This window comes from Pan paniscus, chromosome 1, assembly GCF_029289425.2.
Source record: "Pan paniscus chromosome 1, NHGRI_mPanPan1-v2.0_pri, whole genome shotgun sequence".
NCBI classification, from domain to species: Eukaryota; Metazoa; Chordata; class Mammalia; order Primates; family Hominidae; genus Pan; species Pan paniscus.
In genome coordinates this window covers 136172600-136187500 of record NC_073249.2, presented here as the reverse complement: position 1 = coordinate 136187500, position 14901 = coordinate 136172600, and the positions used below count along the sequence as shown (strand labels likewise).

The window sequence follows — 14901 nt, the reverse complement described above, 5'->3', positions numbered from 1 at the left end:
ACTAAGGTGAGAGGGGTTTTGTTTTCATAAAATTGATTAACAAAATATGTTCTTACATATAGATAGCTTTTCTGAGATTAAGTACATTTTCAGTGAAATAAGCACGGACTGACTGAGGCTGCCTGGTGGCAGTAAGATTGTGGAGGAAAAGAGACAGTATTGTCAATGTATGTAATTTTCACCCTGAACACGGTGTGTTTGTTTTTTAATTTTCAATCCTCGTCCTACATTTGCCAAGACATCCACCTCTGCAATGGAGGGGCATATATACAGGATCTGTGGTTTTGAAACAGCACACAACTCTGTGCTGCAAATGGCTCTGATCTAAGGTTTAGGAATACTTGGGGGCCTGGGGCGTTCCCTTGGTTGTTTGCAATTCTGTAGTTCAGAGCCTCAGCCAACATGAGCCCCACAGACGAGCTCCGCAGGTGTCTTACACTCCAGTGTGGACGGCAACATTCCTGGCAGAGACTTGTGGGTTAGACAGTACCCCCTGGCATAGCACAAGAGCAAGGAGTATGAAACAGTCCCAACTGTAGTAGTGACAGCCTCATCCTCCTGGACAAGAGAAGGAGCAAACATCACAGATTTACCTGTTCTACATAAAACCAGTTGGTGAGGTTTTTACTTCTTTTCACTTTATGAAAACAATTAACATAGAAATTCAATACAAAACGTGTATCAAATTTAAAGACACATAAATCACGAAACTCAATTTTTTAAATTAAGTACACATCACATTTCACATACAACACATGCCAGAATTTCCTTGTGGCAAGCGAATTCACTGAAGACCTGCAGTGCATCACATCACAATGTGGAAAACACAAATGTGACTTTCTTTCGGTCTAATTGCATACTACAGGAAATGTGGTTTCAGGTCAGTGTGATCTACTTGTAAATCTAGACTTATATGTCCATACCTGCCTATGTGCAACCCAGCCTATAAGATTTTGTTTCTAGGCTGGGCGTGGTGGCTCACGCCTGTAATCCCAGCACTTTGGGAGGCCGAGGCAGGTGGATCACCTGAGATTAGGAGTTCGAGACCAGCCTGGTCAACATGGTGAAACCCCGTCTCTGCTAAAAATACAAAATAAGCCAAGCGTGGTGGTGCATGCCTGCAATCCCAGCTACTCGGGAGGCTAAGGCAGGAGAATCGCTTGAACCCGAGAGGCGGAGGTTTCAGTCAGCTGAGATCATGCCATTGCACTCCAACCTGGGCAACAAGAGCGAAACTCCATCTCAAAAAAAAAAAAAAAAAAAAATATATATATATATATATATATATATAAAGGAATACATATATATATGTATATAGTCTGTTTCTAAAATTAAGAAAAAAAAGTATTTCCTTAGTTATGCATTTTTTTTTCTCACCATGGGCTTTGGGTGAGCTGTTTTTCTACTGTCCTAAAAGTTTTTCCCAAGTCTCTCTAGGGCCAGGAAATTAACACAAATTTGATCTGAGATGCTAATGGAAACTTTCTGCTTGGGACCTGCCTACAGACCACCTTTCCCACATTGAAACTAACACACTTCTGCTACACACTCCTGCTATAATAAGAGCAGTAGGCATTTGGGTAGAGCAAAGAATTCTGTGGAATAAGGGTGGGAGCAGTGGGGATGAGGGGGTGGGGAGATCATCAATACATAACATATACATAACAAGAGACAACAGGAAAGAATGCAGAACCAGAGTCTGTTCCCAATGTTTAAAGAGAACCTCCCCCAACTCCTTCTCAAGTCCTGACCATAGGGAGCAGCTCCTCATAGCTCACACCTATTTTCTGGAGAGCACAAAGGCTGAGGCCATCATTCAGATTCTGGTGACCTGCAACTAATACAATATTTGTGGAATGGGAAGTTCTGTCCTAACCCTGGAAACAAAATAGAATTGTAGTCTCCTAAGCAGGCAGTCACTGCCTCCAAACCTCTGTGCCCAGAATCTTGAAGGAGAAGCTTCCAAATTTCGCCAAGATGGCTCAGCACGCCCATAATTCCCAGCACTTTGGGAGGCTGAGGTGGGCAGATCACTTGACGTCAGGAGTTTGAGACCAGCCTGACCAACATGGTGAAACCCGGTCTCTATTAAAAATACAAAATTAGCCCAGTGTTGTGGCAGGCACCTGTAATCCCAGCTGTTCGGGAGGCTGAGGCATGAGAATCACTTGAACCCGGGAGGTGGAGGTTGCAGTGAGCCAAGATCACGCCACTGCACTCCAGCCTGGGTGAGAGAGAGAAACCCTGTCAACAACAACAACAACAAAACAGATGGCTCAGCAAACTGAAAGTGGCTGCATCTGAGAAAAAAGAATCTTGGCACTGAGCGTGGGTGTGTGGGAGGAGGAGGGATAGTGGTCAGGGCCTGATTGTATCTGCAGACTGTTACCTATACAGGTGGGATTCGATGACTAAGAACATTTCCTAGGGTTTCTCCAGTGAGTTTTGGCTATCTCTTGAGGCCCCTTTCCCTAGGTTTTGGAATTTCACGTAAAGCTGGGAACTTTGCCCCACCCTCCGACATCTTTTTCTGTGGGAAAAGAAATCTCTGGCTAGGGGAAGTTAACCTTTATTTTAAAGTATGTGAACAATCCCCATCTCCTTGAAAGTCCTGAAGAGAAATTCAGCAGAGTGGCATTTTCCTGCTTTCTGAACACATCACCTACCAATTTACCCAGGGTGCTGCAGTGGAGGCGGCCAAATAGCACCTGAGATAAGAGAAAGGAAATACAATCCTACAAAGTTGAACAAACAAGTATTATTCCAGCCTCTCTCTCCTTCCCTATCCTGCCCCTCTCCGACTCCAAGAATAAGTCACCAGAGTCCCCTAGAAGATTCTTGAGTTTCTGCTCTTAAACGGCTCCTTTTCCAAGAAGGAACGAGGTCTGTTTTCTGATGTTGGGGCCTCAGATACTCTGTGATTGCAACTTAATTTTGTCGTTGCTTCTTTTCAAGATTATTTGGAATGAATTGTTTCTTTTGTTTACTATCCAACAAATGACCTCTGCTAATCTTGTATTTTATCTCCCTAACATATGGAAAAGCTATTTATTCTAGCCAATCACAATAAAGTGAAGAAAACCCCATTTTATGGAAAGGTATATATCACTAGTCTGTTGATCATTAAAGATATGATTACCAGTGAAAACCCTCTGAAGGTGGCACATTTATGCTTCCAGGAACAGATGGGGACACGCATTTTCCTTGCAAATACTTTTGAAATTGCTCTACTGGTAGCAGTATAAAAATGATATACAGATGCCAGGGCCGGCATGGCCAGGATGAGTGCGCCAGATTTACACAGTAAAGCCTTCACACGCAGGCTGTCAGTTTTGATTGATCTCTACTATACTTCAGGAACTTGTTGACTAGGTAGGGAAACAGTGCAAATAATTCACTGCAGCAAGTCAGATAATTCACACAACCAATCGGTCTGCTTCACTTTCTGGCTGTGACATACGAGCCTTCCCTACAAAGATGCATCATTTTCCAGCTTGAGCAATATTCAATGTCAGGGAAGAAAAGGTATTAAAGCCACACAAAAGGAGTTCGACTATCGCAGAACGAGAAGTTATTTTGGTAATGGGGGACAGATGCCGCTCTACTCCAAGTCCTACCAGAGCTTTCAGACCCAATTGTCATTATCATATTGATTAAAAAAAAGTTCATCATAGTGCAATTTTAGGTTTAACGCCAACAGATCGGGAAAGAGCAAAGAATTATCCCACAAAAGCACAACATTCTTACCACAGGGACGTTTCCCTGTTCCAGTTCATTGATGGAGTTGATTAAGTTTAAATGAAGCAGACACTGGATAAAAGTAAGGGTATTGACCACTGGGCACCGAGATCCGTGCTTGAAAGGACCTGATACATGCAGAAAAGCAAGATTTGCTAAATGCTCTAATCTTCAATCAAATCTTACATCAATACAGACAAAGTTTGGTAATGAGAGATTCAATGAAGCATGCGGGAGAAAGAATTAATCCTCTTGGTCTAAACTGGCTTCAACTTTGAAGCCTGCTCCGAAGGAAAGACAGTTATCTAAATGCTAAATAAGAAACTTATTGTACTTTTCATGGCATGCTAATCTTTTGTCTATTTCATCTCTATTATGTGTATGCTCATAGATTGCAGTTGTCATGGTGATGATATCTAGCCATGCTCGGGGGATGGTGGTGAGAAGCCGGCGCGGAGGTGGAAAAGACCCCCACGCAATCCACAGTACAAAAAAAAAAAAAAAAAAAGGAGAGAGGGAGAGGGGAGAGAAGTGGGCGGGGACCGGACCCCTCCTGAGCTCTTCCCGCCAGGCCCAGGCTCCGCTCACGTCAGAGTCCTAAGGAGGATTGGGCCTCCTGCCCTTGGAACCGCGTGGTGAGGCAACCTCAGCGAGGCAACCAGCATTCGGTAGTGGTAGTGGAGAGGGAGTCGGGCATCCGTCCTACCTCAAATCCATTTCCCCATAAAGGTTTCCAGCTTTTAGACCGTAGGCTCCTCCCTCCCCATGGCGTCCCCTTCCCCCCACAGCGCTGCTGGGTAGAAAGGACTGTTGGAGAGGGGACCGAGAGAAGAAAGGGCTCGAACCCTTAACTTGTGGACAGGTTATGCCTGGCTGTGTCGGGGGCGGGAAGGTGAATCTTCTGATCCTGACTGCCAGAGGGGCATGAATACCGAGAAGAGTGGCCTACGCAGCCCTGGCAGGAGGTGGAAGCTATAGGGTCACCCAGGGCCTTGGTGACCAAAGGTGACCCTGGGCCCTTTATGTGTTTTACAAAAGTTGCCAAATTAAGACAGGATTATAACTGCTCGAGTCCTTGTCAGGGCTGAAAGGTTGGGAGCCTCAAATATGCCCCGGCAGTGTTGATGAAAAGCTTAAAAAGTAATAAAAGGGAGAAAAGAGCGAGGAAAGTAACATGTAAAACTCTTATTAAAGAGAAGAGCCACAGAGAGGTTGTGAACTTGAATCACTGTTTGAACTTTAATTTGTTCATTAACAGGATTTGCCCCTTACTGTGAATGTTATTACTTCCCTTTGCCACTCAGCAACAACTCTGGGCATAATAAAAGAGTCTGGCAAAAAGTTAAACGCCTGGTAATTAATTCATTTAATTGAAAAAAGGGGGAAGAGAGAAAGAGAGGTCCCAATGCAAAAGCAGAAGGCAGAGAGGTTGGAGGAGGGGGCAAGGCTGAAATCTCCATGGAGGCCCTCTCCAAGGCCCACCACCTGTAGGCAAGAGGAGGCTTAGTCTCTGATGAGGTCTCTTTAGCAAAATTAATGCCAGCAGACCCTGAAGACCTCTTCCCAATGGCATCTGCCGCTGGTCCAAATCCCCTGGCCAGGCTTTCAGCCAGGGGCTAGTTTGGATGATCTGTTAGGGTGGCATGGATACCAGAAATCCAAAAGCAATAGATATTCATAAACTCTTTCATTAAAAAGTGAAGAGATGTCTTTTGCTTTCTCCTCTCCCTTCCCTTCGATCAGGTTTCTTATACAGTCTTCTCTTTCTAGGCTGGAGTGAAAAGGACTGCCAGTAGCCTGATATAATCTGCATGTTTGCATCTTAATCAGCCTTATAACATCATGCTTTCTTTCCTTCCCCCACCCCAGCAGATGATTTAAATAAACTCAGGAGACAAGAAATGAAATGAACACTCCTTGCTCCTCCTGCTCGAAGCACTGGGACTAAGCCAGCTGGCTTTGCCTCTAACCTTGCAGGGCCTACCTTTTTCTTAGTCACTTATCTTCTTTCTGTGTTTGTCAACCACTGCACACAATCTTCTTTCATGTACATCTTTCTTCCAAGGGAAGCAATGCACTATTCAGGCACCCCAGAGCTATTGGCACAATGTTGCCCTTGCAGCCCAATAAGAGAACAGCAAAGTTCAGGAAATCAGAGGTAGGTTGGTTATCCGTTCCTATTTAATATGTTTAAGGCTTACCACAGTTAGGATTTCCTAACGTTTTAAAAACCAGTGTTCATATACATAATCAGTGTGATTTTCCTTAGAAACAGAATTATCTACCATGTATTCTCCCATTACAAAACTACTAAAGACAGAAAAAAAGAGAAAGGTAGAAAATGTGAGACATTATAAATTAATTCCTAGTATCCAAAACTATTTCCTAGGTTTGTTTTTTAATTAAATCACTTCTAAACCCCAGGAGAGAACAGAATTTCACTATTATCAAATAAATAAAATCATCAACATTACTATTTTGCTGGCAGCATCCTCGCCCTTTGCCCCAACCCCTCTTGGTGTTACAATCCTAACTGCAAACTCCGTACAACGATAAATGATCTGTACTTATGTCTTCCTGAAAACCAGTGGTTGGAACACACTTGATCTGTATTAATAATAGGAAGGGGGAAGGGGCTTTTAAAAGGGGCTATTTTATAAGTTGAAGCAAATTATAGGGCTTATTTAGCATCAGAGTTACTTCTCACCTTTTACTGTCCCTGGATGCTGAGTGATCTCTCTTTTCCAAAGTTGTGGGTCTATCCTAGTTTTATTGTAGACAATCAATACTAAATATTAGGAATCTACAAACAAAACAAACAAAAAAGCTCCCCCCTACTCCACACTGCTGAGCCCTAAATTGCTTTTATGAAAATAACTTTAAAAAGACATTGGCCAGGTCTACTAACCCTTCCACCATCCTCATCTAGACCCTGATCACTTTACACATAAAGGAGTGAGTTTCCTCCTTCCTCAAATACAGCTTTCAGAGTGCCTTAAGATTAACTATCCTAAACCCCTACTTTGTCTTGGTAGCTCTGATTGCCTATAACAGCCCCAGCTTCTTTTTTTTTTTTTTTTTTTTCTGAGACGGAGTTTCCCTCTTGTTTTCCAGACTGGAGTGCAATGGCACAATCTCGGCTCACCACAACCTCCACCTCCCAGGTTCAAGCAATTCTCCTGCCTCAGCCTCCCGAGTAGCTGGGATTACAGGCATGCACCACCACACCCAGCTAATTTTGTATTTTCTCCATGTTGAGGTTTCTCCATGTTGAGGCTGGTCTTGAACTCCTGACCTCAGGTGATCTGCCCATCTCAGCCTCCCAAAGTGCTAGGATTACAGGCGTGAGCCACCGCTCCCGGCCAGCCCCAGCTTCTTAAATTGGCTTTCAAGCCTCCTTCCTACCCTCCCCATAGGCATTAATTAGCTGTTCCTGGTTTGTTTTCCACTACTAGCCTACACAAGGCCAGACAGCTCTTCAGGCAGACAGCTCTCTCTTTGTCCCCTGAAAACATCATGTGAATTGTCTTTATTTTACTGAAGATGCCAGGCACCATGTTAGGCATTACAAATATTATCTTATTTAATCCCTTCCATTTAAGAGATGGGTATAATTATACCCATTTTAAGGCTGTAGAAGGCTAAAGAAGTTAAGGTACTTGTCCAACTAAGGTCTCACAGTAGCACTAGGATTCTTACATCTGGCTCAAAAGCTGGTATACTTTCCACTCCAGCATACTCTCACCCCTGCTATGCATGTGCTGTGTGTTCTGATTCCTCCTTCCTCTTGTCATCTGGATGATTTCTCAATTTCACTCCATATATCTGACTCCTGTCCAGTCTGCAAATCCGGAGAGAAACTCCCACCTCTGTCTTGAAACCTTTCAACCATCATCCTAGTACTTGGCAGACTGCTGAATTTGTCATCTGCAGCACTCATTTGGTGCTCCCATTTTCTGCCTTGTATTGTCAGCTTTATTTTTATTCAGTCCCTTCCAACCAAACTGAAAGCTCCTTGAAGATGGGAATTTGCCTTATATTTATTTATATTCCTCCCTGACTCCCCAGAGCCTAATATTACAACTCCCGTTTGTCATACACTCACCTCATGCACACTAATCCTTAGAAGTGAGCACTGTTATTACTGCCATTTCGCAGATAAAGAAACTGAGACTCAGAGAGATGAAGAAATTTGCCCAAGCCACTAAGCTGGTAAGCAGATCTGATGTTCAAACACATACTGCCTGAATCAAATGCCCCTTTTCCTTTGTGACTGTATTGTCCTGGCTCACATACATGGTCCCTCACACAATGTGAACTTATGAAGCATTCCTGTATGGAGGATACTCAACAAGCCTCCAGAAAACATCCCTCTAACATGACTTCAGAGAAGGGGCATTGTTTTTACTCTTCATGAGGTGAAATCCAGCAACTCAACAGAAGAAAGGATGAGTATATACCCACCTGAGGACACCCACATCCACTTCCCCCTCCTCTCTAGGAGCCATGCCTCATGTTGGTGGGAGCCAATGATGCTGTCTATATCTGTACAGGGGTTTCTGTGAGGTAGAGAGGCAAACTGCCCTTCCCCCTTAATCCTCTGTACCTTTTAAATACACAGAGGAAAGAAGGAGAAAATTAAACTGTTAATTTCTTTTAATGGTCTGCAGGGTCCAGAGAGGTGGGGTCCTGCTGTGTCTGCAAAAGAAATGAATTGCTGCTGTGGGAAGAATAACAACTGTTTTTAGAAAATGTTCATAGCTGACCGATTAAGCCAATCTGTAGAACTCAAGTCAGCTTCTTCTTCTCCTTTAAGGTATGAACATGGCAATGGGGATTAATGAAATCTCTAAGAAAAGAAGGACCATTGGGAGTACAATAATCAAGGCCTAGGAGTCTGGTCAATTTTCTCCACAAAGAAAGTTTGTCCTTTCAGTGCCACTGCTGCAGAATTGAGCTTGATAGTATAAAGGGGGCTATCTTAAGGTTACTTTATACACAACAGGTCTTCAGGAAGTGTAAAAACAAAATCTCTTGTAATGGCAACAGGGTACTTCCTATGAATCTGAAAAAGGACTAATGACTATATTATCCATTTGTCTCTGGTATCCACGCTAAAACTATTCTATTCTCCCAAGTTCCCACAGGTGGGTTTCTAGCTTTCTTTATATTTTGGTTCATATATTTGGACAACTCCAGGGCTATAAGCATTACCTTCACCTATAAAACCTGCATTGTAGCACACAAAATCCTGCGCATGCACAGCAAGTGTTTCATTTACTTCATCTCAGATAAGGCACTTCATCTCAGATAAGGCACAAACTACCCTGCAAAGTAGACTAGTAGATATTACAATTATATACATTTTGCCTATGAGGAAAACTAAAATTTGCCTCAAGAAACATAATTGGGACATGATAAACCTAGTTCCCACTCCCAGTCCAGGACTCTTTCTACCACTTCTCAATTCTCATGGCAGCCCTCTAACTTTTCTGTACTCTGGATCCACATGTGAATTTTGGAATCTAAAGACAGGAACCTCTCTCTTTAAAAGAGATGGACTTCAAATTATACTCACCAGGCTTCTATTACAACTACCTGGACCATACTGAGAACTACCCTCTCCCCACTCCTGAAGCTACAAACACTATACACAAAATTTAATATTTAGACTCAAATTTTAAAATATTTGCACGAACTCTTAAATCTATAGAAGCTGAGCAGTCATGGCTGGGTGCGGTGGTTCATGCCTGTGATCCCAGCACTTTGGGAGGCTGAGACGGGAGTATCACTTGAGCTCAGGAGTTCAAGATCAGCCTGGGCAACATGGCAAAACCCTGTCTCTACCAAAAATACAAAAAATTAGCCAGGCGTGGTGGCACACAGCTGAGGTCCCAGCTACCTGGGGAGCCAAGGTAGGAGGATGACTTGAGTCTGGGAGGCGGAGGTTGCAGTGAGCTGAGATCATGCCACTGCAGCACTTCCCGCCTGGGTGACAGAGTGAGACCCTATCTCAAAACAACAACAACAACAACAACAACAACAACAAGATGGGTAGTCATGATGGTTAGGCTCCCCATTTAAAAAGGAAGGCTAAAATCACTGTTACTTGTTTTTCCACAATTACTATTTATGGATAGTTTGCCAGATAACTGATACTCCCTTCAGATAACTGATACTCCCTTGTACCCCTAATTTTATTTTTTTCTTTTTTTTAGGTGGAGTCTCACTCTGTCACCCAGGGTGAAGTGCAGTGGGACGATCTGGGCTCACTGCAACCTCCACATCCCGGGTGCAAGTGATTCTCCTGCCTCAGCCTCCCGAGTAGCTGAGATCACAGATGTGTGTCACCATGCCCAGCTAATTTTTGTACTTTTAGTAGAGACGGGGTTTTACCATGTTGGCCAGGCTGGTCTCAAACTCCCGACTTTAGCTGATCCACCTGCCTCGGCCTCCCAGAGTGCTGGGATTACAGGCATGAACCACCGCTCCTGGCATCTAACATACATTTTAAGAGTCATTCTGTCTACCTAATGGACAAGCAGTCCAGTGTCTTTCCCCAGAAAAGATCTAGAATTGGGTCTGTCCACCTTGTTCACTGACCTTTTTAATTAGGTGTGTAATCTTGGTATCCAGGGCCCAGCAGGTTTTCCCTTCCCCAATGTCTGGACAATACCCAAGTTCATCAAAGCAGAAACAGGACTCAGTTCCAGACCTTATACCTGGCTGAAAGAATGATATTCTTTTTGTCTCAGCTCAATCTTGGTTAATCTCCATATGCAATCTAACTCTGGAGTGAAAGAGAGGAATGACTCTACTTGTTGCTTTGGGACGACTGCCCTATTTCTTTGTCTGCTGGCTGACCTTCCCTATGTAAGAGCATCAGCATTTGCAACATTGGGTTTAAGCAGGAAAGCTCTTTCATCTTTGTCCATTGGCCTTGATCTCTCCTGATCAGTATGGTCTGGATTCTTGCTAATCACTAATGATCCCTTGGCCCTCTATATAATACTAAAGGTATTAGACTTGAACTGTTAGGAAAATTCCTACTCAGCTAATTACATTCTTTCTGCTTTTCTTGGTTTTCTGTATAGTCTCAGCTGGAGTTGAATTTGAATTATTTCCTCAAATTTTAAATTGCTGGTTTTTGGAAAGCAATGGTAAGTTGTTCCCTCAGATGAATACAACTAATTATAATTAAAAAGCCCCATGACTGACCTCTTTCTCCCCCATCCCGCTCTTTTCCTTGGATGACTTTCCATACCATCTCCCACATTCTGGCCTTGAATATTATAATAAGAGCTTAATTCACTGGGCTAGGAGTTTCATGATTCTGTATTTTGTAAAGCAGGTTGAATATTATTAACTTAAAACAATATGGTGGTTCCACTACACATATGCTTTTCAGTCTGTATTTATAATCAACTACTAAAAATGACAAGTGTTTTACCTCACAGGTTAGGCCTCACCCATAGGCTAGGAGAAGGTGAAGTTTTTTGTAATAGTCAAAGCCTTGCTCACCAAATAGAATACAAGTTATGTTTGATTTCTTAAATGAGTATGATTCTTTAATATTTCAAGGAATGTGGAATGCCAATCCTGTGGAATTATACAGGGCAACGCTAATTTTAGCCACGACATCTTGAATGTTTCCCACCCAATTCCATATTCTAGAACTTAGCTTTTTAAATCATACCAAAATTATGCACTCAAAAACTTTAGAATCAACCAACCAAACTCTTGACAATATAACTTTTTGAAGTAATGTCTTTATCATGCATACCAATGCACTATACATGTATATGATTGTTAAGTTAGTAATTCATTGACCATCAAAGAGAATGTGTAGCACTTTTCTTAAGGCTGTCCTTTAGCAGCTACTCTTATTCCAGTGGTGCTGCCATATGTTAGTATGATGACTTTATAACTAGTTAAAAAGTCATTGAGGGAAGTCATCTAATTTTCTTTCAGCTTGTTTTGACCCCAAATTATATTATCCTGACTTGACCACCCACCTTATTCTTCAGAGCACTGAAGGATGCTAAAGGAAGATGGCTTGCCACCTCCAAGGCTCTTAAACCAGATGTGCTGTGGGTTCTGAAAGCAGTGCCCAACAAAGAGCTCCAGAAACGTTTTGAGCAATGGCAGCAATGGAAGCACCTACACAATAAGTGACAGCCTTCCAAGATGACTTGATAGATGAGAACACACTAAAATGTCTGTGTAAGTTCTGGTGTAGTTGTTAACATGCAGACATTAGTTAGACCTTGGTTATACCGTTTCAGCCCTCCAGCTGAGAGTTAGGGACAAAATTATTCCTAACATATTGTACTTCAAAAAATGGTACATCCTTTAGGTGCATCTTGCAGATTTCACACAAAATGTTTTAATATTTCGGATCTAGATATTGTTTTGAATGATTTCAAGCATTATCCAAGAAAGATGAAAACTATAACTGAGATAAACATATTGAGTATGTTTTTATATTTTTATTAAACCAATTAATTTTAACCAGGTGTATGTATGACTACTTGGGATGCACTTTGTTTACTTAATTGTAGACAATTCTGACTTAAGATTGGGGGGAAAAAAGGTACTGTATGTGGTCTTGATTTTAACTAGACATATAGTGCTTTCAACTCAAATGAAACCAGCCCGTCCAGTATACCAAATAAGGAGCAAGACCTTTTAAGGATTATTTTGCATTCTAAAGTAATTAAAAGAATATCCCCTTCAATCATGTATGCCCTTTAAACTTTCCTTAATGAGTTTTAAAGGAGAAAAAAAAAAAACATGGTACTGTGTGGTACTGTGAATACGGCACAATCTGGAGAAAACTTTCTGATTCCTAATTTATTTTTTTCCCTTGACTTTCTACTTAAAGGTAATCAACACAATTTTCCATTTGTATCAAAGAAAGGCCACAGTTTTTAACTCTTTCATAATAATGTTCCTTGAGTTTCTTGGAGCAAGGAGAAAATATACATATTTTAGTTACATTTCAACAATTACTTATTAAAGGTCCATAGGGATCATGTTCAATGGCAAAGGGAAGTGGAGGACCTATAATAGATAATGAATAAATACTTATTGAATGGATGGATGGAGGAAAAGAAAACTGTATCTTGGGCCCCATATGGAGTTCACTATAAAATTAATTCCCACAGATTAGCCTCCCAAAGTATTTGGTCCATGTAAATACAACTTCTGGCTATCATATAATATTAAGCCTAAAGCATCTGCTTAAATTTGGACTTGATTTTTCCAATTATTCCAGTTTTAGAAAATGTTTGGTCACATAAATAGAGCTCTCTCACTAACTTACTTGGACTATTTGGTTACATAACATCTCTGTTCCTCAGTTTATGTCAGAATGGAAATAAGACAAAAACCTCCTCCTTCCTATAGGGACTTTTTTGAGTACCTTGATAAATACCTACAAAATGATAAATGCTACTACCTCTTTCAACATTTGCACGATGTTAACTAAACACAAAATATTTTTAGTGTGTGAATTAAAATGCCTCTTTTACTGATGGCTTCAGATGTTTCCTTGTAAGATACCGTGTCAAGAACTGGTTTATAAATTATCTGTCCTTCCAGAACGCACTGACATCACGCTTCCTAATAGCTTGGTATGATGACTGCTGTCAAAATCGCCTGCATGGAACCATCCCTGACCTGGACTAACATCATGTATTAGCGTGACAGAGACTAAAAAGCTAAGAACCGCCGTGCGATGGCCGGCTTTGGGCACCGGGGATGGGGGCTACGCTACGCGTGAAGGGCCTCAGTCCTCGGGCTTTAATTCAGGAAGAAAATGAAAGCTGGAGGTCTCGTGGGCGGGACTGGAGGCGGCCAGATAGGCAAGAACCCACAACAGGAGTAGGGACATTTTTTCTTCAAATTCCAATCCCATCCAGCGATAGACAGGCGCGTGGGTCTCCCTCCTCCACGACCACCACACAATGGCACACACTTTTGCTGGAAACTGAAATCGAAGTCTCTGAGGCAGGCTGGGGCCCAGGCCGGCAGCGGGGAGGGGAAGGGTCCAGCCACCTCGGCGTGGCCTTGGCGAGCGCTCCGGGGTCAGAGGCCGTCGTTCTCGCCGCGCTCCACAGCGCGTCACCCGCTGCCCTAGCGACCCCCGGGCGACCCCGGCATCGCCTGGCTGCGCCGTCCCGGCGGGCCGGCCCTCTCCACGCCCTCTCCTGGGGTTTGCGGCGGGCACAGCTCCCTCCAGACTGGGTCTCTCCACTAGCCTCCTCCCCGACTGCAACGTGGGAACCAGAGCTATCCGAGTCACGAGCCCCAAGTGCACACAAAGCCCCCAACGGGGCCACGGCGCCTCCACGCCTCGCTACCTCCAGCTCCAGGAGCGCAGAACGCAGCGCCCTGGGTCACCGCGTCTGCCCTGCGGAGCAGCCCCACTGAGGGGAAGCCTCGGGCAGGAGGTGAGACCCCGCGCACGCAAGCACCCCCGCCCCAAGCAGGGCCCTCTGCCCGAGGGAGACTCTCACCTCAAATAAACGGGCGCTGCCGCCTCCAGGGGGAGGACAGCGGGCGGAGAATACTCACGCTGGGCCCAGCCGCGCGGGGACTTCGCTGGGAACCACGCGCGGGCTCCCGCCGGGGAGCGGAGCCCCAGCCTGCAGTCCTGCGCCCGCCCCAGCACCGCCTCCTCGGAAGGGAGGCCTCTACCGTCCGGCGGCGGACCTGCAGCCGCCGCGGGAGACGCTGCCCCGCCCCCCGGCCCCGCCCCTCGGCCCCTCCCCGCCCCGCTGGCCTCCTTTTCCCCTGCCCCCTCCCTCCGCTCCTCAACGCCCGCCGGGTGCAATCTGCTCTCTCCGGGAGACGAACGCGAAGCGACGTGGAAACCCTTCCACCAAAATGAGCTGTGATATCCTTTTGATGGCTATAATTTATTCCAAATCGTCCCTGGACTGAAACGATCAATTAGCAGCCCGAAACGCACTGTGAAGTAAATTGTCACACTCTCTATTACAGGATGGTTATCATATATTTATAAGGTGTGTTTTCTGCAATCAGAACCAACAAGGTGTTGAGCGATCAGTCATAAACGCACTTCTTCAAAAAGAGAGGGAGAGAAGCTCAGCATTGTGTGGCGGGGGAATAATCCTCATGACAGTTCTCTCCCCACCC

At 44.0% G+C, this 14901-nt stretch overlaps 1 long non-coding RNA gene across 1 annotated transcript in view; it reads right to left on the bottom strand.

The window, feature by feature from the left end:
* Positions 1–14460, bottom strand: part of LOC106635028 (uncharacterized) — a 68652-nt gene extending 54192 nt beyond the window's left edge. Inside the window, exon 1 of the long non-coding RNA XR_001338388.3 lies at positions 14259–14460. This is a non-coding gene — a long non-coding RNA (uncharacterized LOC106635028). The remainder of the gene's footprint in view (positions 1–14258) is intronic.
* Between the last annotated feature and the right edge of the window lie 441 nt (positions 14461–14901).